Raw genomic sequence first — 25,302 nt, 5'->3', positions numbered from 1 at the left:
CAACCAGCAAAAGGAGGATCTACCAAGCATTATGGAGATAAGTAGGGACCATGAGATGACTCCAAGTGAGGCGGGAATGGAGGACCATGAACTGTAGGAGATTCTAGAAAGGGAAAATCTAGATCTAGAGAAATTTCTGGAACAAGGGATGACCAAAGGAGTGGACTCCCTGCCAAAAGAGGAATATGATAAGGTTCAACAACTCTTCCTATGGAGATCACAACTGAAGGGCTCTGGAGTCAAAATAAATCATGAAATCCATGAGCATAGAGGGGTTAAAATGATGGAGGAGATACAGGCCCAATCTCCAAAGAACCCGGGCAGGAAAAGAGGAAGAAAAAGACAGAAGGAGTTGCTGAACGAATGTGGGAAACTCTTGATCAACTCAGGTAAGATGAAAGATCTCACTAGTTATTCCTTTACAAACCTTTCTTAATGAAGCTCACAACCTGGAATATTAGAGGCATAGGAAATAGAAGGAAACAAAGAAATCTCAGTAATAGAATAAAAGAAGAGAAACCAGATATGGTTTTCATTCAGGAGACAAAATGTTCAATGGATAAGATTAGAGAACTTCATAATAAATGGCTAATCAAGTATGAGTATCTAGAGGTTAAAGCAAATAACTCAAAAGGGGGGGGATTCTTACGCTCTAGGATCCCCTGAAATTTGGAATCCTGGATGTTGAAGCATCCAGGAACTATCTTTCTTTGGTATGTCAACCTTTAGGTGATCAGAAGATATACATGATCACAAATGTCTATGGACCTCAAAAGCTAGAAGATAAACTCAGGCTTCTCACCTCCCTTGAGGAACTAAGAGCAAGACACCCTAGTATGCCCTGGATCGTTGCAGGAGATTTCAATATGATAAGATCTCTTATAGAGAAAAAAGGCGGGATCAGACAGCTAGGCAGAGACTCCATGGCCTTCTAGAACTTCATAAGGAACATGGGGTTAGTGGACACTGAAACAATCAATGGGACCTTCACCTGGAACAACAAGAGGGGAGGGGCTTCACAAGTCGCCTCTAAACTCAATAGATTTATTATTTCAGAGGACCTCTTTCTTTTAGGCCCTGCCATGTCAGCTTCTATTCTTCCCTTTGGAGGTTCAGACCATTGGCATGTACAATTGGAAGCCACTTTTATGGGTACACCAAGAAACAGACCCTTTAGATTTGAAAATGCCTAGCTCTCTCACCCTGAATTCACCAACAATATTGACAAATGGTGGAGAGAGGATCTGAACCTTAAAGGCACTAGAATGTTCATGCTCCAACAGAGACTCAAACATATCAAATCCAGGCTTAAAGATTGGAACAAAAAGGAATTTGGCAATATATTCAAAGCCAAAAAAGAAACTGAGCAGAAACTCCAGGAGATCAATCAGATCAGCATTACATATGGCTTTACCAAGGAGTAGAAAAAGCTAGCTGACTCTCTGCGGGAAGAATGGGAAGATCGGTGCAGGCAAGAGGAAATTTTCTAGAGACATAAATCGAGGTGCAATGGATTAGAGAGGGAGAAAGAAACACGAAGTTCTTTCATAAATCCATCATAGATCACAGGGCACACAACAAAATCACAAAGCTCAAAGATTCTTAAGGGATAGAACTCATCTCTCACAAAGATATGGAATCTGTCCTTGTCCAACACTTCCTCAGTATAGTAGAGGAGCCTCTAGTGGATAGATCCAGGTTCATCAACAATTTCACTCAATACATCCCTCAGCTGGTTACCAGAGAGGACAACCACAATCTTAACAGGCCAGTGTCGGAAGAGGAGGTCAGTGAAGTGATTAATGAAATGCAAAATGGAAAAGCTCCAAGCTCAGATGGGTTCAATGTAGACTTCTTCAAAGCCTACTAGAAAACAGTCAAATAGGATATCCTTGAGGTGGTGGAAGACTCAAGAAGATCCAAAAAGGTTCTGAAGGCTCTTAATGCTTCCTTCATAGCTTTGATCCCAAAACAGGAAAAATCCATGACTCCAGATGGCTTCAGACCCATAGCTTTATGTAATGTGGTGTACAAAATTATTTCCAAGGTGATCGCCAATAGACTCAAGCCCCTCTTACCAACTCTCATCTCAGAGGAGCAAACGGGCTATGTGGAAGGAAGACAAATCCTCAATAACATCATCCAAGCTCATGAGGTGGTACACTCTCTCAAAAGCAACAAACAAGCTGGTATGATCATTCAGTTGGACCTAGCGAAAGCTTACGACAAGCTAAGTTGGTCTTATATAAGGGCAGTTCTAAGAGCATATGGCTTCGACCAAAACTGGATAAGATGGGTTATGGCACTAGTTACCATGACCAGTTTTTCCATCCTGCTCAATGGTGCTCCTTCAAGAACCTTCACACCCTCCAGAGGTCTCAGACAAGGGGATCCGCTCTCACCCTTCCTCTTTGTCCTCATGATGGAAGGGCTAGGCAAAGCGATTAAAATGGAAAATGCTGAAGGAAGAATCCAGGGTATCAAACTCACCTTGGATGGAGAGGCAAATACTCATCAACAATTTGTGGATGACACAATGTTGTAGGGCATACCCACAGTCAGGGAAGCCAGAACGATCAAACAAATCCTAAATGACTTTGCTATGGCAGCTAGCACAGAGGTAAGCCTCAACAAATCAAAAGTTTTTTCTTTAACACTGACATTGTGATCTGAAAATGGGTCACTTAGGCTTCTTGCCTAACTTGCAAGAACCTCTCCCATTTCCAAAGCTTAAATATTCCCGAGTCTTATTGATTAACCAATGCAGAATTAAATGTGTGCTTGAAAATATAAGTGTATGCTTATGTTTGTTTTAAATCGTTTAGGTGCTGTAAATTAATTTGCTTAAACTAATATAAAGCAAATGGCAGCAATTAAGAACAGCAGATACAATGCAGCAATAAAACACACACAGAACAGCAATATTAATTTGGAGTTCACCCAAAACCCTTGGGCTACATCTCCTTGAGCTCTAGTTAACTCGACTAGGCTCTCTGGGATTATGGCAGCAATATTTTTACAAGCTCTCTAGCTCAACTCCACGGTTTAACACAGAAACAATGGGTTTAGAATGCCATTCTATCCTCAGCTCTGAAGCTCTCGGCCTCCTTGCTCTGTCTTTGGCTCTTAGGCTCTCGCACTGGCTCTTAGGCTCTCAACTCTATCTCAACACTGCCTTTCTATCAGTTTACAGCCCTCTGGCTTTCCACTTGGACTCCAAGTGACTCCCTTGGCTGCTTTGTGCTTCAGCTTTTACTTTTTGGCTCTTTTTGCTTCTACACCGCCTGCGCATTCTTTGTTTTAGCAACAACTCCTGCTTCCCTTTGTTCTCTGTCAGTCTATGGCTTTTAAGCCAATCAGCGCTATCTATTCATTTCCTCTTCTCGGGCTTTCTGGCTCCCGACCTCTGTCCGTTCGAATCCCCCTTCTAAGCATTAGCAATCATGGCATAACGCCTTCAGGGGAGGTGGCCACCTGTTCTGCAATGGAAGAGTCCATCAGGCCTTTGAAATCCCCAAAATAGTCATTCTCTATTTACACAGAGAAATACATTCAAACACGGGAAAAATCCATAGAAACACTGTTCATCGGACCTCAAATATCCATAGATCCGCTTTATACTTCTATCGGGTTCGCCGTTAATCGCTTATCGCATGTCGCAACTTCCCTGTTTCGTGGTTTCCCATTGTATTTTAAAAATATATTAAAACATTGCAAAATCTTGTAAAATGGCTTTAGACGGACTTGAAATATTATATATTTTCATTCCTAAACCCTTTCGGGTCCGGTTTCATCGTATCGGTGCTTCCCTTCGTATTTCGTTTAATAAACGAAATACGCGAAAATACATAGAAAACTGTTGTTTGACGGATCTCAAAATATATCAAATATTGTCTATAGCCCCGTCGATTCCGGCTATCGCACTGCATATATATATAATGACCCCGCTCCTTTGTAATGCTTCGATGTGATATTGCGATGTGACTTGTTGCAATCGCATATCGCATAAGCCCAAGGTCTTTCCATATGGTATGGCCTATGCCAACGCTAATTGCAATCCGCCGATATCAGTGATCGCGATATCACATCGGCTTGGTCCTATCGCATGTCTACCTCCGATATTATTCGCTTGTCATTGCCGATTGCGATATGCCGATCAGATCTGAACCATTGATCGGCTAGATCCGACAGCTCCTATGCGTTGCTCCTTTGAACGCCGATAAGCCTGTTTTCCACTATTTCTTCATATTTTGGGGTCCAGATAGTGTTTTCCGCCTTTTTTGAAGGTTCTACTTTTGCGATATTTCTGGTCTTTAGAAGACTTAGAGGGTTTTTAGGACCCATTTTTAGGGCATTTTGCCCATTTTTTCAAAGGATAAAGGGCAGCTTCATTTTATGATAACTTCTGCATCCTAAGTCCATTTTTGCCCATTCAAGTTGCAGTAGATTCAAAATGAGACGATCTTTGCAATGGGGCTAGTTCCAGGAACTTCCTTAGACTTTTATTTTCCTCAGTGAGGAACACTTAGACTTAGGAGTCTATCCAAAATCCATTTTGGATCATGCCTTCCCACTAAAAGAACTTTTGGTCTCCAAAAGACTAATACATTGATCTAAACAGTAAATGAGAGTGACTCACCCTCTTCTTTCAGCCTCCCCCTACACTTGCCTTGCATAGTTTCTCTGAACCAAAGTTTCTGACCACTTCCCTTCTTGGATGGGCTGGTCTTCTTGGGAAGAGTTGCCTTCTTCTTTGCCTTCCTGCAGAACTCCTACTTAGATGGTCACAGAAGGTAGTTTGAACTTCTCTGCTTTGATCATTGATCCAAGATGGTTCAAACAAATGTGAAGTACACCTGCTCCACAAAACTTTCACTTGTACCTATTTGACAAGCTATCAACAACAACTGTTAACAACAATAGAAATACAGACAGCAACTGGATTGTCTAACTCCTGCTTCAACAAAAAAAAACAAATTTCACATCTTGTGAACACCTCCATGCCTTACATCTGCATACAAATGATGGACTAGGTAACAAGCCTACAAAACATGCCTTTAAAACAAATGACCCTTCAAGTCAAGCATGTAGAAAAAGACCATTTGGACTCTTTTTCAAAAGATGAAACACTTCATTATTATCTCCATCTTGGAGACCAAGTTAACTTTTTCCAAGTTAATATTGCATTACATGCATGTTTACAACAAAGCAATCAACCCTTCAAGTTAATTACACATACATGTTCAAATACAAGGAAAACATCAACATCCCTGTGTCCATGCACATCATGCTTATGCATGCATTTCATCCTTCAACTTTCACTTATGCACACTGTACTTTTGAAGCTGAAATGAAATATAATATTGCAGCAACAAAGTGAGTCTCCTACTCAACCCTTTTCCATTCACCTTCTTGGTAGAAACCTACAACTTGCATTCAATTACCACATAAATGCAAATACATGCATCAATAGACATGCAACCTTAATTGGAAAAGAACTCTAGCCATTTCTTACCAATCCAGTTCCAAGGTCTTTCCTTTGTCTGCACATCAGCATCAACATGTGAATCATTCTGAGACACATCATTCATGGAATCTTCCTTTCCATTTCTACCATCTTCTCTTTCCACTTTCTTCAACTTTTGTGGAAGTGTTGCTGGTTTCAGAGTCCAACACCTTTCAACGAGATGCCCTTGCTTATGGAAGTAAGTGCAACACATGTGCATCCTCTTGACAGCATGATTTGCCTTGTCCAATGGACCTTTGGCTTTCTGCTTTTTTTCCTTCAAAAGTTTCCTGTATGTGGCCATTCTCTTCCAACATCTAGAAACATGATGGTTATCCAAACCACAAAAGGAACATGCAATTCTTTTCCCATGCTTATGTGGAAATTTATCATGCTTTGCAAAATCAAAAGGAATGTGTTTAGAACCATATTTATACCTGCCTCTTTCACCTTTATTGCCTTCATGAGGAGGTGAAGCAAATGAAGAAGTGGCTCCTTTTGGAACACCATCAATCTCTTCAAGGCTTTCAGAGTTTCCACAACTCATTGGTTCAAGTGTGTGCTTCTGAACACCTGCATCCTGCGAATGATGTTTCAAGCCATTGCATTGCTCCTGAATACAATCTCCACACTTCTGAGGTAGAGGACATGAAATGAAGCTCCTTCTTGGTGTTATCACTTAGGTTGTTCCCAAAAGTTGTAAGAAAGGGAATACGGCCGAGGTAACCACAGACCAATCTTTTAGATACAGATTCTAGCCAATCTGCATCCAGAGAGGGCTCTCTCTTTATGATTTAGCTATGTTTGAGGTATATTAGGCTAGTTATGAAGTACAAAGGTTTGTTTTGAGTTTTGGTTGGAAGGGTGGGGAGTCAATAGAACGGTGAGGTAAAGCTGAAGCATTTCAGTCCATTGGGCATGATGGAGTCAAAGAGGGAGGGCTTCCTGGGTTAGGTTTCTTATCAGAGAATTTATCACAGAGCAAGGTACTCGAATATGGAACAATTTATAGGCTGAAATCTGATGGAATGGAGTCAATGGGTGAAGGGAAATTAAGAATCCTTCATCATGTTGACAAAGGGAAAATGGATGATTACTGCTAAGGAGCAATTAAGAATTCCTCAGCTAATATTCAAGATGAAAGAACCAGGGGAAACAGGAGCAATTAAGAATTCACTGTTTATGCTAATTCTGAAGAAAACATTAATAATAACAGAGACTGAACACAGAGTGCAAACAAGCAAATTCTGGGTTATTCTTTTTCTCTATTATTTAGATCATGAAACATAGATGATATAATAAACACAGAAATTGTAAAACACAAGTTAGAAGGGACTTATTGATCCATAAAACGATTCAAGAATTCTGCAACATGGTCCTTAGCATCAATTCTTCATCTAGTGAGCTAGACAAAAATGGTTCCAACAGCCTTTTATTCCAAAAATTGTTCAGTATTACAGTCAAAACTATGAACATCCACCACCAACCAACCCCAAATACTTCGTCTGGGGGGTATTTATACAAAAATGTCAAGATATTATGCAAAATATCTGATAGAAATAATATCTGCTGACAATTAATGCTTCTTTTACACAGATAGAGACAGACAGTCTCGAAAACAGGGAGACAATAAATAGATGCAATAAATTCATGCTGCGCTGGTTGATCCGTCTTTATGAGAAGTACTGGAGGTAGGTGCTGCAAGTCGGTTCCCAACTGTCTTCTACTGATCCTCTGTGCTGATTTTTCTGCTTTGGCCGGACTTCCTTTAACGCTGATGTGATGCGCTTTGACCCGCAGGACCGTGATTTATTTATGTTCTGCGCATTGTAATAAATGGTGTACAATTCTGCATTGACCAAAGATAAATTTACAAGATTTCTAACATGCTTTGCCACCACTTTGGTCCTGGTATTTTATGTCTCTGCAACTTCCTTAAAGTCTCGTCAGTCTCTGTGTACCTGAAGAAATTAGGTGGGATGGTGAACAGATGCTTCACCTCATGCTCTATGTAAAATAGATTTTCCAGGCTGTCATAAAGGGACTGGCCAGATGGAAGTGTTGTTTCTCCTGAAGTACTTGAAGATGCATTAGCTTGATTGACAGCATATGTATTTAATTTATGTACATAGTCCTTGTGCTTCATCAGACGATCATTATCTCCCAAAGGACTTGGCAAACCTTTTTGATGCAGGACTGTAAATTTGTCTGTGAAAGAATCAATTTCTACCTGCATGTCCTAGCATCTTTTGTCCAAGTTTTGCATTAGAGTTCTCATGGTTAGAACTCTCTTGATGTCCAAAATGGTATACGTTCTGTCTCTAATATCCAGTTCTTCCAGTTCTTCACTGGTCTTGGTATTCAAAAAATGTATTAGCCTGTTAGCTTGCTCAGGCATATATCCCAATAAGGCTCTTGTTTTCTGAATTTCCACTTGGGCTACTCTTATCAGATCAATCTGTTAACAAATGGTCTGAATAGACCTCCATACATCACTAAGGGATTGAATGATATTGGTCCACAAAATTCCTCTGATTTCTGCCAGAGGCTTATGCAGAGAGAGATCCTTTTCTAAGGCTCTTACCTTGTTTTCCAATGTTTTGACCTCCCTTGTTTTTTCTGCCACATTCATCTTAGATTTATCATAGCTTTGCTCAACCTTTGCCAATCTTTCTTTGACTTGCTTCAGCTTGAATTTAGCTCTTATAGGTATAATTTTGCAGAGGAAAACCAAAATTACAGGTTCGGGAGGTGGTACGGGGTAAATACCTGTGTTTTGGAAGGTGAACTAGTGTAATTTGCAGGTTGACTGATGAGTTGCGCAGCAGGATGCTGGTCTTTGCTTGGTCGGGTGGCGGACTGGAGCTTCTGCAGCTGCTTGGACGTAATTTGCATGCAACAGTCTCGGGAAACAAATGAATGAAAATGAACGAAAATGACAATTTTACGGGGTTTTTAACAAAAATTGGCCTCGCAGGGCTTTTTGGCACTTTTCGGTCGGATGACGTCATCGGGATGTGACATTTTGTCGTGACGTGGGGTACGGATGTTGATGTGGAGGTGACATGGCGATGACGTCAGCAGGCGAGGTCAGCGGGAGGGCGGTAAGCGGTATCAGCCCACACCGCTTATGAGCCAGGGCAGTTTCGGGGGTAGGGGCCGCGAGCATGGCGAGAGGGCGCCGCGTGTCCCAGGTACGGCAGCAATATGCTGGCTCCCCGGGAAGTAAACTACGGATGAAGGGGAGTGCGCGATATGATCTGGAGCCGTCCGATGGGAGGGCACCGATCGAACAGTCGGCACTCTTTGGAGGCGACGAAGGGTTACGGCGCAGGGCCCATACAATGTATTTAGAGTTTTATATTGCATCGGGGTCATTTATCATAGGTTTGCAAGGTTGCGGGATTGTGATTAGGTTTGTTAATTAACGTGAGGTTAATTAACTCCTTGTGAGTGCAGGGGAGGGTTCTTAATGTATTTCAGATAAATCATTAATTCTCGATAATATAATGATATGGTTTATAACTAAACCGAGGCAGGATATAATAAAATCTTGGGATTTGCATATATTAATAAAATACGGGAAAGGGGGAATAAGCATAGGGAGTTATACAAATAATGTTAGCAGTTAATATGGGTTGATGAAAAAGGTGCCAAGCTATAAAGTTTGATAACTTAGGCTGAGGGAACAAAAGGATTTTACACAAGAAATGTGGGTTCTTTGCAAAAAGCAAGAATGTTATTTTCCTCAGGCTTTTCATGAAATGGAGAGATTTAAGAGTATTGAGCAGATCACAATCTCCTTGGGGGGGAGTTAGTAAGTGATTTTGGGAGAAGTGTGAAGGGAAGTTAGACATGCATCACTTGATTTGTAGCCAAACAATTGCCATTGTACTTATGATACCAATAAGATAAACATCTTTGAGAGACAAAATCAATCATAAGCCTGCTTCTGCAACACCAAAACTGCCTACCCAACCTATTATACCTAGCATTTTCTTCTTCTTCTTACATGGGTGCACTTAGACTAGCAAACCCTTACAATTTTGGTTTTCTTTTCATGGAAATCCTATCTAATTCTGCCCTTATTTCTTCCAAGGGCTTAGATTTAACTGTTGAGCTCCTTTGCTTCTCTACCTATCTACTTATCTGCCAAGATTGAACTGTTTGGATAGATTTTATTCTCTATCTCTAAAACAAGAAATTCAAACATGAACTGGCCAAGATTAAGCTGTTTGGCCATCCATCAACTGTGGCAAGAGTGAAACTAACTGCACACAATGAGATTCTTTGCAAAAATAGAATAGTAGTGGCATTTTGGACTAGCACACTTTCATGGTCCTTTTCTTTGGGGTTCATTTCTTTTCTTTTTTCTCTTGACCATTTCATTCTTTTTACCCTTTGATCTTTCTTTTAGGGCATACCCTTTTTTCTTTCTTTTATTTTTTGATCTTTTCAAAATATGGAACCTTTGCAATAGGGAAAGGATGAACATATTTGGGATTTTTACCAGTCAATCATGAAATATGACACCTATTGGTATAGGAGCATAACACTAGCTCCACTTGGGGATGGCTTTTCCTGGTGAAAAGTCAAGAACAGCAGGTCAAATGGCCTTATGTACAATTCTTGCTGCATTCTGAAATCTTCCTTTGCTGTAAGTAAACAAACTGTATAGAGGACCATGTAAAATATACACATTTCTCATGAGCTGATCCAAATAATTGCACCTCTGTTTTGGATAGCTTGTCTGAATGTTTGTTCTCATATTTTCAGCTCCCAAGTCTTCTACAATTTCTGGTAAATTTTTTGAAAAAAGGTAACACAAAAAGGTAGCAAAGTTCCCTGACTGCTCCTCAAAATTTTCTATATATTCCTTCCATTTTATTGATGTAATAAACTGCAGAAACTAAGCATCGTTATGTACAAGTTAGAGTCCTAACATATTAACAAACTAGATCAAAATAATGTTTCAGCATCCAACCATTAACTAGTCCATCTTCTGCTTTTGTACCATCCAGGCTTTTCAAAAAGTAGGTATTGTTTCCCTGTGAGGCCTGAATAATAAAAGGTCCCTTCCACAGGAAGTCAAACTTCCCATGTTTTCCTTTATCTTCTCTTCTGGAATCCCATTTCAGAACTTTGTCTCCTATGAAAAAATCCTCTGCCTTAGTCCTCTTATCAAATATCTTCTTGAGTTTTTCTTGTAGCACTTGAGATCTTTGATATACCTCTTCTCTAGTCTGCTGCAAATGTATAGTCTGATTTATCCTTCTTTGAATGTCATTGGGCTGTATTTGAACTTCTTGCAATAATTTCATTACAGGTATTCCCAAGGAGGAGGGAAATACAGCCTCCATACCATATACAAGCTCATAGGGACTAGTTCCAATGGATCTCTTGGTAGTTAACCTATCTGCCCATAATGCATTTATAAGCTTCTTATGCCAATTTTTCTTGTTTTCTTCCAATACTTTCTTAATGATATTCATCAGGATTTTATTGGATGACTCAGCTAGACCATTACCTTGGGGGTAATAGGCTGTGGAGTGGCCTAAGGTAATGTGGTATTTGTGACAGAAATTGATCATTCTCTTGGATTTAAAAGCAGCAGCATTATCTGTTATAATTTTTTCAGGACAGCCAAATCTAGACAGGATGTTGGTTTCTAAGAATTGCATGATCACTGAATCATTGGCTTGTCTACAAGGGATGGCCTCTATCCACTTGGTGAAATAATCTGTGGCAGTCAAAATCCATTTATGCTGGCCGGAAGAGGGAGGGTGAATTTCCCCAATGAAATCTAAACCCCATTGTTGAAATGGTCTTTCGGTGGAAATTGGTCTAAGGGGTAGAGGCAGAAGTTTCCTCTTGCCTTCAAAGATTTGACATTTATGGCAAGCAGTAACAAACTTTTTGACATCAGCAAACAAGGTGGGCCAGTAAAATCCATCCCTTAGGATTTTATCAACAATTGATTTCCAATACAAATGTCCACCACAATCCCCTGCATGAAATTCTTTGAGTACTTTGTGAGTTTCATCCTTTATTAGACAATTTAATAGAACACCTTCATGATTTTTCCAAAAGAGAACACCATCTAAAATACAAAACTTCAAAGCTTTCATTTTAATAAACCTTTTCTTTGTTCTGGATAACCCTGGAGGAGCCTGCAGGTTTAGTAATACATAATATATATCAGCATACCAAGGTGATTCTAGGAAGGCCTGGCTGATTTGTGGAGTCTTCATCTCCTGTTCTTTGTCCAGTTCATTAATATCTAGGGCTTGGCAATTGGTTTCAGTCAAGAGTTTAGCCAATCCCTGTCCTTTTATAAGCTTTGTAGGTTTTATTTCAATATCATATTCTAATATAGTAGCAATCCATTTACCTCTTTTGCCTTCAATCCCCTCTTGGGTCAGGATATCTTTGACAACAGTGCTTGGCACATAAGCTATTATATGAGAGTATAGTATGTAGACTCTGAAATCTTTGATGGCTTTCACAAGTGCATAAGCTTGTTTTTCCATGATTGGGTATTTTAGAGGTGCATCCCTCAGTGCTTTGCTAAAGAAGGCTATGGGTTTTTCACATCCTTGATCATCTTTTTGTAGCAAAACAGCAGCAATAGTGTGTTCTGATGCAAATGAAAATATTATGAAGTCTCTGTCAAATTTTGGGCTTGTAAGGACTAGTGTTTTGGTTAAAGCTATCTTGATTTCTTCAAATGCCTGTTTGGCTTCTAATGTCCATTTGACCTTGGAATCTTTTTTCAGCATATTATTCAACAGTCTTATTAGTTCAGCCAAGTTGGGTATGAATCTTCTTAAAAAATTAATTTTCCCTAGGAAAGCTTGGAGTTCTTTGACATTTCTGGGATGTGGAATTTGTAAAATGGCTTGTATTCAGTTAGGATCAATTTTGATGCCATCTCTTGAGATTATGTGACCTAACAGTTTGCCTTCTTCTAGGCCAAATAATGACTTCTTTGGATTTAGTGATATACCATATTTTCTGCAAGTTAAAAACACTTGTCTCAGATGATCTAGGTGCTGCTGATCTAATTTGGAAAACACAGTGAGATCATCTAAGTATATGACTAGAAAATCATGAATTTCCTTAGCAAAAGCTATGTCCATAGCATGCTGGAAGGTTGCCCCTGCATTCTTGAGTCCAAATGGCATTTTCACATATTTAAAAGTTCCCCATGGAGTAGTAAAAGCGGTTTTTTCTTGATCATCAGGGTGAACTAAAATCTGGTTGAAGCCTGAAAACCCGTCTAGCAGTGAAATTCTAGAGGCACCTACTACCCTTTGTAAAATGTGGTCCATCTTAGGTAAGGGGTAGTGGTCTTTTAAAGAGACTTTATTTAGATTCCTCAAATCAACACACAGTCTGATTTCTCCTGTTTTCTTCCTAGTGGGCACTAAATTGGAGACCCATTCTGAAAATCTGATAGGTGCAATTATCCCAGCTTCATACATTCTTTTGACTTCTTTTTCAATTAGAGGGAGGAGTATAGGGTTGACCCTTCTGAGTTTTTGCTTGAAAGGTTTCTGATTTTCTTTAAGGGGTATTGTATGTTGAATTACAGAAGTGTCATAGGATTTGAGATCTTCATAGCTCCATGCAAAAACATCCTGGAATTCTTTGAACAGTTCAATATATTTAAGCTTTTGGTAAGGAGGCAAAGTTTTGGACAATTTTATCATTTTAGGATTTTGATCAATTCCTATATTACAGTCTTCAATGTCTGCGTTTAATGGCTGCATTTTGGGTTTCCTTGGGATATCATTAGAATCAAAAATGTCTTCCAGAGGAGTTAATCCTGTGGGTAAAAAATTGTCCTTTAAATCAATAACTTCAGATTCTCCTCCAATAGTTTCATCAAAGTCTATTTCTTTAAGCTCTTGCAACTCTTTGTTGGTAAATTTTGTTGGATGTAGTATTTGAGTTTCTGTTTCAGCTGAAATGCATGTTTCAACTTTGTCTATTTGATCAACTTCTCCCACAGTGCCTGTGTCTATATTAGTGCTGGAAAATTCTTCTTTTAAGGTCAGGAAATTATTAATCTGAGTGTCATTGTCAAACACTTGCCAGTTTTTTACATTGTCAGGTACAGTTGGCCTGTGTTTAATCTCAGCTGTAAAATGATGATCAGACTCGAATGGCAGTTTACAAGTGCTGGCAAATGTTGCCAAACTGTGAGCATGCAAATTGTGTTTCCTTGGAATTTTGGCAAGCTGTGTTTCTAGAAAGGTATTGAGTATTTCAATTGCTGCTCCTCTATAAGATCTTAATCTGAGATCATTTGTGAGGAAGTTTCCTTTCATTTGTTGAATAACTAAATCAGAGTCTCCCAAAATTGATACCCTAACTGCCCCTAGACTTTTGATCAATTTAAGTCCTAGCAAGAGGGCTTCATATTCAGCCATGTTATTAGTACATTTAAAATTCAATCTGTATGCATATCCTTCAACATGATCATTTTCCATATTATGTATCCAAATCCCTGCTCCTGCTCCTAGCTTATTGACTGATCCATCAAACTCCAAGTACCAAAGGATTTCTTGATTATAGCTAGTATCAGGAGTCTTAGAAATTTGCTTACTAAGGAGATTTGGATTTTCAGTTTCATGAGGTTTCCCTTGTGTGTCTGTTATATCATTGGTCACAGAAATTTCTTGAATCTGAACACTATATTTCTCATTTATGAATTTTTTCTGCTCTAAAGCTAAAGTCTTGACATCAGTTGGAGGGTAAATTTCAGCATTATATAGGATGAAGGAGTCCATATCAGAATGCATGGAATAGATGGGAAAATTTTGGGGTTTCTCCTGGCTGCTCACCACGTATTTCATCAAAGTTTCTTGGTACAATCTCTTTGGCTGGCCAAATACTAAAATGGTAGCATAGGACATGTCCAACTGTAAAGATCCCTGGAGCTTTGCACCCCAAGATCTAGACAGCAACATGCCATATTTTGGTGGAATGTCAGCTACCACTACATCCATTAAAATTGTCTTGGCAGGGAATTGAACTAATGATACACATAAATCTTTGATCAATCCTAGACATCTGACCTGGCTTGAATCAAAAGAGAACAAGTCTTTGTATGGCCTGGTGATATCTAGGTCCAACTTTTCCATCACAGATTTGGGCATTAAATTATGGGAAGCTCCAGAATCAAACATTGCATTGTGAAGTATTTTTTCATGAATATTCAGACTTACATAGAAAGGAGGAACCCCTCCATCTACTGATTTACCGTTTACTTCAAGACCAAAAATTAATTCTGGTTGGTCATCAAGGACATTTACTGCATCTCTGTTTTCTGAAATTTGAAGTGATTTGCTGATTTGTTTCCTATAGACATCATGCTTAGCCAATTCTGACAACAGAATTGCTATCTTCAATTTGCCTATTTTGGTCTCAAGGTTGAAAGGTTTTTCTGTTTGAATTTTTTCATTTCGGGCAGTGAGATTCTCTTTTTCTGTTGTTTTTTCAATGCTTGTTCCTTTATCAGGAGCAGTGCTATGGGCTGGAGTTGGTTCTATGTCAATTTTTGGAGGTTCTCCCACAATTTCTTTGGAAGGAATGGGAGTTGAAGACTATTTATTAGGTCGTTGATTATCTGAAACATCTTCAACTGTTGGACTGTTTGGGTTGGGAATTGCTTTAGGAGGAGTTTGCATAGGAGGGTTCTTGATTTTGGCTTTGGTAGGTTGCTTGGTTTCTTTCTGTTTATTATCATCAGGGACATCTATTCTCCTGCTTCTCAAATTATATTGCTTGTGGACTTCATAGATGGCTGTGTCATATCCCTCCCTAAAATCAAATGATTCCCCTGATTGGATTTGGAACTGATTAAGAGTGTGAGCCTCTTGGTCTTCTTGGGTTAAGAAAATTTGTTGTTCACTACTGAGCCCCATTAAGTTAATTTGAGTGTCTTCTATTGGTTCACTAGAAGTTGAAGCTTCAGCATAGTTTTCTTGGAATGGAGGTCTAATGTTTTGGTCAGGGCCAGCCTTTCCAGTATTGGGATTCTGATTTTTTCTGAAATTTGGGTTTCTTCCAGTGTTGCTTGGTTGACCATCCCAAGGGGATTTTCTCTCAATTGTTTCTACTCTATCACCAAGTCTGTCCATTCCTTTAATGATAGCATCTAATTTCTACTCAAATGCAGAAGGTTCTTCTTTAATGGGCATTCTCCTTTTAGCTCTAGCTCGAGCTCGTTTGGAAATCAGGTTGGCCTCAACACTGACAGCTATACTCTGCATGTCTTCTAGGCTTTGAGGAGCTCTCTCCCTAAGCTGGTATGCCATGTCAGAGTCAAATGCATCAGGGAATTTGATCAAGGCCAAGTCTAGTGGAGGCCTAAGATTCTGAGGAATAGCATTGTAAACATTGTTAAATCTGGTGCAGTAATCTTGAACAGTTTCTTGTGGACCTCGTTTCAAATTTTCATACTCTGATAAAATGTGGAGGGGATATTTTTTCTTTTCCCATATGTTTAAGAAGGCCTGATAAAGAGCTTCAATATCATTGATAGTGTTTGCAAGGAGTGCTCTAAACTAGGTTCTAACCTCTCTAGTTAAACTTTGGACAAAGACTTTCATTCTTACATCATCATCATCAACCTCATAGTTTTCAAAATAATCCATCATTTTCTTGGTATGTTGCTGAGTTATATAAGTGCCAGTACCATCAAAATAGGTGATTTTGCTTTGATAATCTTGAGGCATAGCCCCTGGATTTGTAGGTAATTGCAGGGGAGCATATCATTTTGCCACATTTGCAGAGATAAATATAACAGCTGGAAGAGCAAGGATAACAGTTGAAATATGAGCAGTGGATGGGGGAGTGGAAAAGATGGTTTGAAGTGCTGATGGTGAACTAGGAGAAGCAGCAGTAATGGCAGAAAGGACTGGTCCTTTTCCAGGAGTAGGCTCAGATTGGATAAGGTTCTGTTGGCTTTTAAGGTGCTTAGGAATCATATTAGGATTTTGAAACACAGGTGGGGGATTTGGATCTGGATTTGATCTATTGTAACGGATTTTCTTCTTTGGAGCCAGCTTCTGCATATATTTTGGTTTTTCTTGATATATTTGAAGGATACAACTTTTGACAATATCTTTCTAGGAAGTTTTTAAAATATGGGAGTTTTGAATTTTCATAAAGATCTGTTGAAACAGGGAATTGATCAAGTATTCGAGACAATTGTTCAAAGCCTAAAACTAGACTGGAGATAGACTGAAACAACTTTTATTTACTCCTGCAACTGCATAGCAAAATCAGTTTCAAAGGCTACCTGGCCAACTTCAGGCTCCATCTGTAGCTTTAAAAATTAAACAGCAGTAACAAACAATTTATTCAAGTCCCCAGTGGAGTCGCCAATGATGTTATCACTCAGGTTGTTCCCAAAAGTTGTAAGAAATGGAATACGGCCGAGGTAACCACAGACCAATCTTTTAGATACAGATTCTAGCCAATCTGCATCCAGAGAGGGCTCTCTCTTTATGATTTAGCTATGTTTGAAGTATATTAGGCTAGTTATGAAGTACAAAGGTTTGTTTTGAGTTTTGGTTGGAAGGGTGGGGAGTCAATAGAACGGTGAGGTAAAGCTGAAGCATTTCAGTCCATTGGGCATGATGGAGTCAAAGAGGGAGGGCTTCCTAGGTTAGGTTTCTTATCAAAGAATTTATCACAGAGCAAGGTACTCGAATATGGAACAATTTATAGGCTGAAATCTGATGGAATGGAGTCAATGGGTGAAGGGAAATTAAGAATCCTTCATCATGTTGACAGAGGGAAAATGGATGATTACTGCTAAGGAGCAATTAAGAATTCCTCAGCTAATATTCAAGATGAAAGAACCAAGGGAAACAGGAGCAATTAAGAATTCACTGTTTATGCTAATTCTGAAGAAAACATTAATAATAACAGAGACTGAACACAGAGTGCAAACAAGCAAATTCTGGGTTATTCTTTTTCTCTATTATTTAGATCATGAAACATAGATGATATAATAAACACAGAAATTGTAAAACACAAGTTAGAAGAGACTTATTGATCCATAAAATGATTCAAGAATTCTGCAACATAGTCCTTAGCATCAATTCTTCATCCAGTGAGCTAGACAAAAATGGTTCCAACAGTCTTTTATTCCAAAATTTGTTCAGTATTACAGTCAAAACTATGAACATCCACCACCGACCAACCCCAAATACTTCGTCTTGGGGGGTATTTATACAAAAATGTCAAGATATTATGCAAAATATCTTATAGAAATAATATCTGCTAACAATTAATGCTTCTTTTACACAGATAGAGACAGACAGTCTCGAAAATAGGGAGACAATAAATAGATGCAATAAATTCATGCTGCGCTGGTTGATCCGTCTTTATGAGAAGTACTAGAGGTAGGTGCTGCAAGTCGGTTCCCAGCTGTCTTCTACTGATCCTCTGTGCTGATTTTTCTGCTTTGGCCGGACTTCCTTTAACGCTGATGTGATGCGCTTTGACCCGCAGGACCGTGATTTATTTCTGTTCTGCGCATTGTAATAAATGATGTACAATTCTGCATTGATCAAAGATAAATTTACAAGATTTCTAACATGCTTTGCCACCACTCTAGTCCTAGTATTTTATGTCTCTATAGCTTCCTTAAAGTCTTGTCAGTCTCTGTGTACCTGAAGAAATTAGGTGGGATGGTGAACAAATGCTTCACCTCATGCTCTATGTAAAATAGATTTTCCAGGCTGTCATAAAGGGACTGGCCAGATGGAAGTGTTGTTTCTCCTTAAGTACTTGAAGATGCATTAGCTTGATTGACAGCATATGTATTTAATTTATGTACGTAGTCCTTGTGCTTCATCAGACGATCATTATCTCCCAAAGGACTTGGCAAACCTTTTTGATGCAGGACTATAAATTTGTCTGTAAAAGAATCAATTTCTACCTGCATGTCCTGACATCTTCTGTCCAAGTTTTGCATTAGAGTTCTCATGGTTAGAACTCTCTTGATGTCCAAAATGGTATATGTTATGTCTCTAATATCCAGTGCTTCCAGTTCTTCACTGGTCTTGGTATTCAAAAAATGTATTAGCCTGTTAGCTTGCTCAGGCATCTGTCCCAATAAAGTTCTTGTTTTCTGAATTTCCACTTGGGCTACTCTTATCAAATCAATCTGTTCATAAATGGTCTGAATAGACCTCCATATATCACTAAGGGATTGAATGATGTTGGTCCACAAAATTCCTCTAATTTCTGCCAGAGGCTTATGCAGAGAGAGATCCTTTTCTAAGGCTCTTACCTTGTTTTCCAATGCTTTGACCTCCCTTGTTTTTTCTGCCACATTCATCTTAGATTTATCATAGATTTGCTCAACCTTTGCCAATCTTTCTTTGACTTGCTTCAGTTTGAATTTGGCTCTTATAGGTATAATTTTGCAGAGGAAAACCAAAATTACAGGTTCGGGAGGTGGGACGAGGTAAATACCTGTGTTTTGGAAGGCGAACTAGTGTAATTTGCAGGTTGACTGATGAGTTGCACCGCGGGATGCTGGTCTTTGCTTGGTCAGGTGGCAGACTGGAGCTTCTGCAGCTGCTTGGACGTAATTTGCATGCAACAGTCTCGGGAAACAAACGAATGAAAATGAACGAAAATGACAATTTTACGAGGTCTTTAAACAAAAATTGGCCTTGCGGGGATTTTTGGTGCTTTTTGGTCGGATGACGTCATCGGGATGTGACGTTTTGTCATGACGCGGGGTACGGATGCTGGTGTGGAGGTGACGTGGCGATGACGTCAGCGGGAGGGCGGTAAGCGGTATCGGCCCGCACCGCTTATGAGCCAGGGCGGTTTCGAGGGGAGGGGCTGCGAGCATGGCGGGAGGGCACCGCGTGTCCCAGGTATGGCAGCAATACTGTTGGCTCCCCGGGCGGTAAACTACGGATGAAGGGGAGTGTGCGATATGATCTGGAGCCGTCCAATGGGAGGGCGCCGATCAAATGGTCGACACTCTTTGGAGGCGACGAAGGGTTACGGCGTGGGGCCCATACAACGTATTTAGAGTTTTATATTGTATCAGGGTCATTTATCATAGATTTGCAAGGTTGCGGGATTGTGATTAGGTTTTTTAATTAACGTGAGGTTAATTAATTCCTTGTGAGCGCAGGGGAGGGTTCTTAATGTATTTCAGATAAATCATTAATTCCCGATAATATAATGATATGGTTTATAACTAAACCGGGGCGGGATATAATAAAATCTTCGGATTTGCATATATTAATAAAATACGGGAAAGGGGGAATAAGCATAGGGAGTTATACAAATAATGTTAGCAGTTAATATGGGTTGATGAAAAAGGTGCCAAGCTATAAAGTTTGATAACTTAAGCTGAGGGAACAAAAGGATTTTACACAAGAAATGTGGGTTCTTTGCAAAAAGCAAGAATGTTATTTTCCTCGTGCTTTTCATGAAATGGAGAGATTTAAGAGTATTGAGGAGATCACAATCTCCTTGGGGGGAGGTTAGTAAGTGATTTTGGGAGAAGTGTGAAGGGAAGTTAGACATGCATCACTTGATTTGTAGCCAAACAATTGCCATTGTACTTATGATACCAATAAGATGAACATCTTTGAGAGACAAAATCAATCATAAGCCTGCTTCTGCAACACCAAAACTGCCTACCCAACGTATTATACCTAACATTTTCTTCTTCTTCTTACATGGGTGCACTTAGACTAGCAAACCCTTACAATTTTGCTTTTCTTTTCATGGAAATCCTATCTAATTCTACCCTTATTTCTTCCAAGGTCTTAGATTTAACTATTGAGCTCCTTTGCTTCTCTACCTATCTACTTATCTGCCAAGATTGAACTGTTTGGACAGATTTTATTCTCTATCTCTAAAACAAGAAATTCAAACATGAACTGGCCAAGATTAAGCTGTTTGGCCATCCATCAACTGTGGCAAGAGTGAAACTAACTGCACACAATGAGATTCTTTGCAAAAATAGAATAGTAGTGGCATTTTGGACTAGCACACTTTCAAGGTCCTTTTCTTTGGGGTTCATTTCTTTTCTGTTTTTCTCTTGACCATTTCATTATTTTTACCCTTTGATCTTTCTTTTAGGGCATACCCTCTTTTCATTTTTTAATTTTTTGATCTTTTCAAAATATGGAACCTTTGCAGTAGGGAAAGGATGAACATATTTGGGATTTTTACCAGTCAATCATGAAATATGACACCTATTGGTATAGGAGCATAACACTTGGGACTGTTTCAATGGCCTTCATGGCAGCTTTGAAACTCTCTCCATAAGACTATCCATAGCCAAGACCCAAATACTTAGGCCTCTCCTCAACCATTATTGGTTCAACAATACCTTGTGCATGCTTTCCCAAGACCTTTCCTTCATAGCCCATCTTGTTCATTAGCTTGGAACCTATGCCTCTAGTATGTTTTTCAAAAGAACCAATATAAGCACTCTTAGAAGAATTTGAAGACAAACTGGAATGGTTTACCTCTTCTTCAAGCTGATATTTGACCAAGGCTTCTTTAGCAACAAAGAGTTGTGACTCCAACTCATGCATCCTCTTCAGGTTCATATTTGCAATATGAAGTTGCCTCTCCATTTCCTGCAGTCTGTCAGAAAGCAACTACTTCTCTTCCTTCATGGAATTCAACTGCTCTCTAAGTATGTTTCTCTTTCTTCCATCCTCATACATTTCTCTCACCTTGTCCATCATGATGAACAAGTCTTGCTTCAAGTCTCCATCATAGAGTCTTGTGATGGAGAAGGAATTTGAGGATACACTTGAGGAAGTTGTCATTATGCCAATGAACAAAGAACTTCAAACAAGATTAATAAAGAGCTTATTTAAGCAATCTTTTGCAGCAAACCTCTTGTGCTTCAGGGATTGCTTTGAGGTCCTTTGGGATAGAAGAATTCCTTCAGCCCTTCTTCCTATTTGTCCTTCCTGGACTGAGCTATCAATAGCTTTCCCTTCACCTCTGCAAACTCAAACAATAGTCAGTCTGCAAACAAGCATACAATCAACCTCTGACTGTTTAAACACCTTTTAGACAAGAAATCTTTGCTCTGTCAATCAAGCATTCTGATATAACCTCCTTTGAAGGTGGGTTTAATCAAACTTAGGCTCTAATACCACCTGATCTGAAAATGGGTCACTTAGGCTTCTTGCCAAACTTGCAAGAACCTCTCTCATTTCCAAAGCTTAAATATGGCAAAAACCTCTCTCATTTCCAAAGCTTAAATATTCCCAAGTCTTATTGATTAACCAATGCGGAATTAAATGTGCGCTTGACAATATAAGTGTATGCTTATGTTTGTTTTAAACCGTTCAGGTGCTATAAATTAATTTGCTTAAACTGATATAAAGCAAATGGCAGCAATTAAGAACAGCAGATACAATGTAGCAATAAAACACACACATAACAACAATATTAATTTGGAGTTCACCCAAAACCCTTGGGATACATCTCCTTGAGCTCTAGTCAACTCAACTATGCTCTCTGGGATTATGGCAACAATCTTTTGACAATCTCTCTAGATAAACTCCACGGTTTAACACAGAAACAATGGGTATAGAATGTCATTCTGTCCCCAACTTTGAAGCTCTCGGCCTCCTTGCTCTGGCTTTGGCTCTTAGGCTCTCGCACTAGCTCTTAGGCTCTTGGCTCTATCTCAGTGCTGCCTTTCTGTCAGTTTACAACCCTCTAGCCTTCCACTTGGACTCCAAGTGACTCCCTTGGCTGCTCTGCACTTTAGCTTTTGCTTTTTGTCTCTTTTTGCTTCTGCGTCGCCTACTTATTCTCTGTTTTAGCAACAACTCCTGCTTCCCTTTGTTCTCTGTCAGTCTATGGCTTTTAAGCCAATCAGCGCTATCTGTTCATTTCCTCTTCTCGGGCTTTCTAGCTCCCAGCCTCTGTCCATTCGAATCCCCCTTCTGAGTGTTAGCAATCATGGCATGACACCTTCAGGGGAGGTGGCCACCTGTTCTGCAACGGGAAGAGTCCATCGGGCCTTTGAAATCCCTGAAATAGTCATTCTCTGTTTACATAGAGAAATACATTCAAACATGGGAAAAATCTACAGAAACATTATTCATCGGACCTCAAATATCCATAGATCCGCTTTATACTTCTATCGGGTCCACCTTTAATCGCTTATCGCATGTCGCAACTGCCCTGTTCCGTGGTTTCCCTTTGTATTTTAAAAATACATTAAAACATTGCAAAATCCCGTAAAATGGCTTTAGACGGACTTGAAATATTATATATTTGCATTCCTAAACCCTTTCTGGTCCGGTTTCATTGTATCGGTGCTTCCCTTCGTATTTTGTTTAATAAACAAAATATGCAAAAATACATAGAAAATTGTCGTTTGACAGATCTCAATATCAAATATTGTATATAGCCCCGTCGGGTCCGGCTATCGCATCGCATATATATATAACGACCCCACTCATTTGTAATGCTTCAACGCGATATTGCGATGCGACTTGTCGCAAAAGCATATCGCATAAGCCCGAGGTCTTTCCATATGGTATGGCCTATGCCAACGTCGATTGCAATCTGTCGATATCGGCGATTGTGATATCGCATCGACTCGGTCCTATCGCATGTCTGCCTCCGATATCCTCTGCCTGTCACTGCCGATTGCGATATGCCGATCGAATCTGGACTGTTGATCGGCCAGATCCAACAGCTCCTGTGCGTTGCTCCTTTGACCGCCGATAAGCCTGTTTTCCACTATTTCTTCATATTTTTGGGTCCCGATAGTGTTTTCCACCTTTTTTGAAGGTTCTCCTTTTGCGATAGTTTTGGTCTTTAGAAGACTTAGAGGGTTTTTAAGACCCATTTTTAGGGGATTTTGCCCATTTTTTCAAAGGATAAAGGGAAGCTTCATTTTATGATAACTTCCACATCCTAAGTCCATTTTTGCCCATTCAAGTTGCAGTAGATTCAAAACGAGATGATCTCTGCAATGGAGCTAGTTCCAAGAACTTCCTTGGACTTTTATTTTCCTTAGTGAGGAACACTTAGACTTATGAGTCTATCAAAAATCCATTTTGGATCACATTGTGATTCAGAGAAACATCACCAGATTCTTGGGTTTCAAAGGGACCGGTTACCTTCCAAGTATCTGGGCATACCTCTCACACATAAGCCTCTAAGCAAGGGAGTATGGGAGCCAATAATAAACAAACTTCAAGACAAGATCAGAAAATGGACATGCAAGTCTTTAAATTTGGCAGGACGCCTTGTGCTCACACAGGCTGTCTTGCAGGCAATTCCCATTTTCATGTTCTCAGTGCTTCCTGCTCCTAAAGGGGTTCAACAATAGATCAGGAGCATACAAAGGGATTTCCTATGGGGTAGAGGAGAAGAGAAAAGGAAATGGGCTTTAGTGGCCTAGGACAAGATCTGCAAACGCAAGAGCCATGGTGGTTTGGGGCTTCATGACCTTGAAACCCTCAGTAGAGTTTCGAGAGCTAAACTCTGGTGGAGGTGGATCAAGGAATCAACAACCCCCTGGGCCAAGCTTTGAAAACAAATATATGCCAAGACTTGGCAGGAGAAGGATCACATTTGAATGTCAGGGGATATTAAGGGCTCCCACATTTGGAACCATGCCTGGGAAAATAAAGGTATTGTTCAGCAACATAGTTTCTAGGAGATCCGAGATGGGAACCTGGCTCGGTTTTGGGAGGATAACTGGCAACAGGAACCCAACGTGTATAAGGATGAATTAGTAGCTCTCAAGCATGATACCGATAACAAAGGTCTACTCATGGTAAATGACTTCTAGGACCATGTAAGGAATAATGGAAAATGGAGAATTTGGAAGGATCTAGGCCACAGTGAAGAGAGCCCTCTGAAGGCCTAGGCAGACTCTCTTGCTCAGGTGCTAGAACATAGGAGGATTTTAGTATCCTCCTTGCCTGACCAACTAAGATGGGGAAGGAACGCCGAAGGAAACTTCAACCTCAAAGAAGCTAAACAAGTAATAACAGGGTTTAACTACCAAAACCCTGATCAAGTATGGAAGACTCTTTGGCAGAGCCCCCACTGGATGAAAATAAAGTTATTCATTTGGCTAGTTCATCAAAGGAAAATTTTAACTTGGGAGAATCTCCGGAAAAAAGGCTTCACTGGCCCATCCAAATGTTACCTATGTGGCTTACAAGAGGAAATGATGGATCACCTTCTCAACCTCTGCCCTTTCACCTCTACTGTGTGGGATTGGGTGGCTTCAATATTTAGGCACGCTGATAGGGATAGACTCAGCATCTCCAACACTTTGAAGAATTGGAGGAAAAACTTCTCAGGGAATGAAATCCTCAATAAAGCCTCGACTCTGGTTCCAAGCTTTGTTATCTAGGATGTTTGGAAAGAACGTAATAGTAGGATCTTCAAGAACAAAGCAAGAAAATCCTAGCACATAATTGATCAAATTTTAAGGCGACTCAAAGACACAATCAAAAGCTTGTTGTGGAAACTTCCCAAGGACCCTCCTCTGCCCCAAGATGCACGTATACTACTGCATTTGGGTCTCCAGTCTATAGGCCCACAGGGAATAATTAAGGGTGTGAGCCAAATAAATGCAGATATAAATATTTGGAAGCCTCCTCCACATGGTTTCCTAAAAGTCAACATAGATGGAGCGTCTAAGGGCAACCCAGGGTTAGCTGGTTTCGGGGGTGTTATAAGAGATGAACAGGGACAAATAAAGGAGATCTTTCATGGCCACTTGGGGAAGGCCA

This window comes from Pinus tabuliformis, chromosome 8 (assembly GCF_031772625.1).
Source record: "Pinus tabuliformis cultivar Carrire ecotype Pingquan chromosome 8, CPIR1, whole genome shotgun sequence".
NCBI classification, from domain to species: Eukaryota; Viridiplantae; Streptophyta; class Pinopsida; order Pinales; family Pinaceae; genus Pinus; species Pinus tabuliformis.
Note: the sequence above shows the minus strand (reverse complement) of the source record.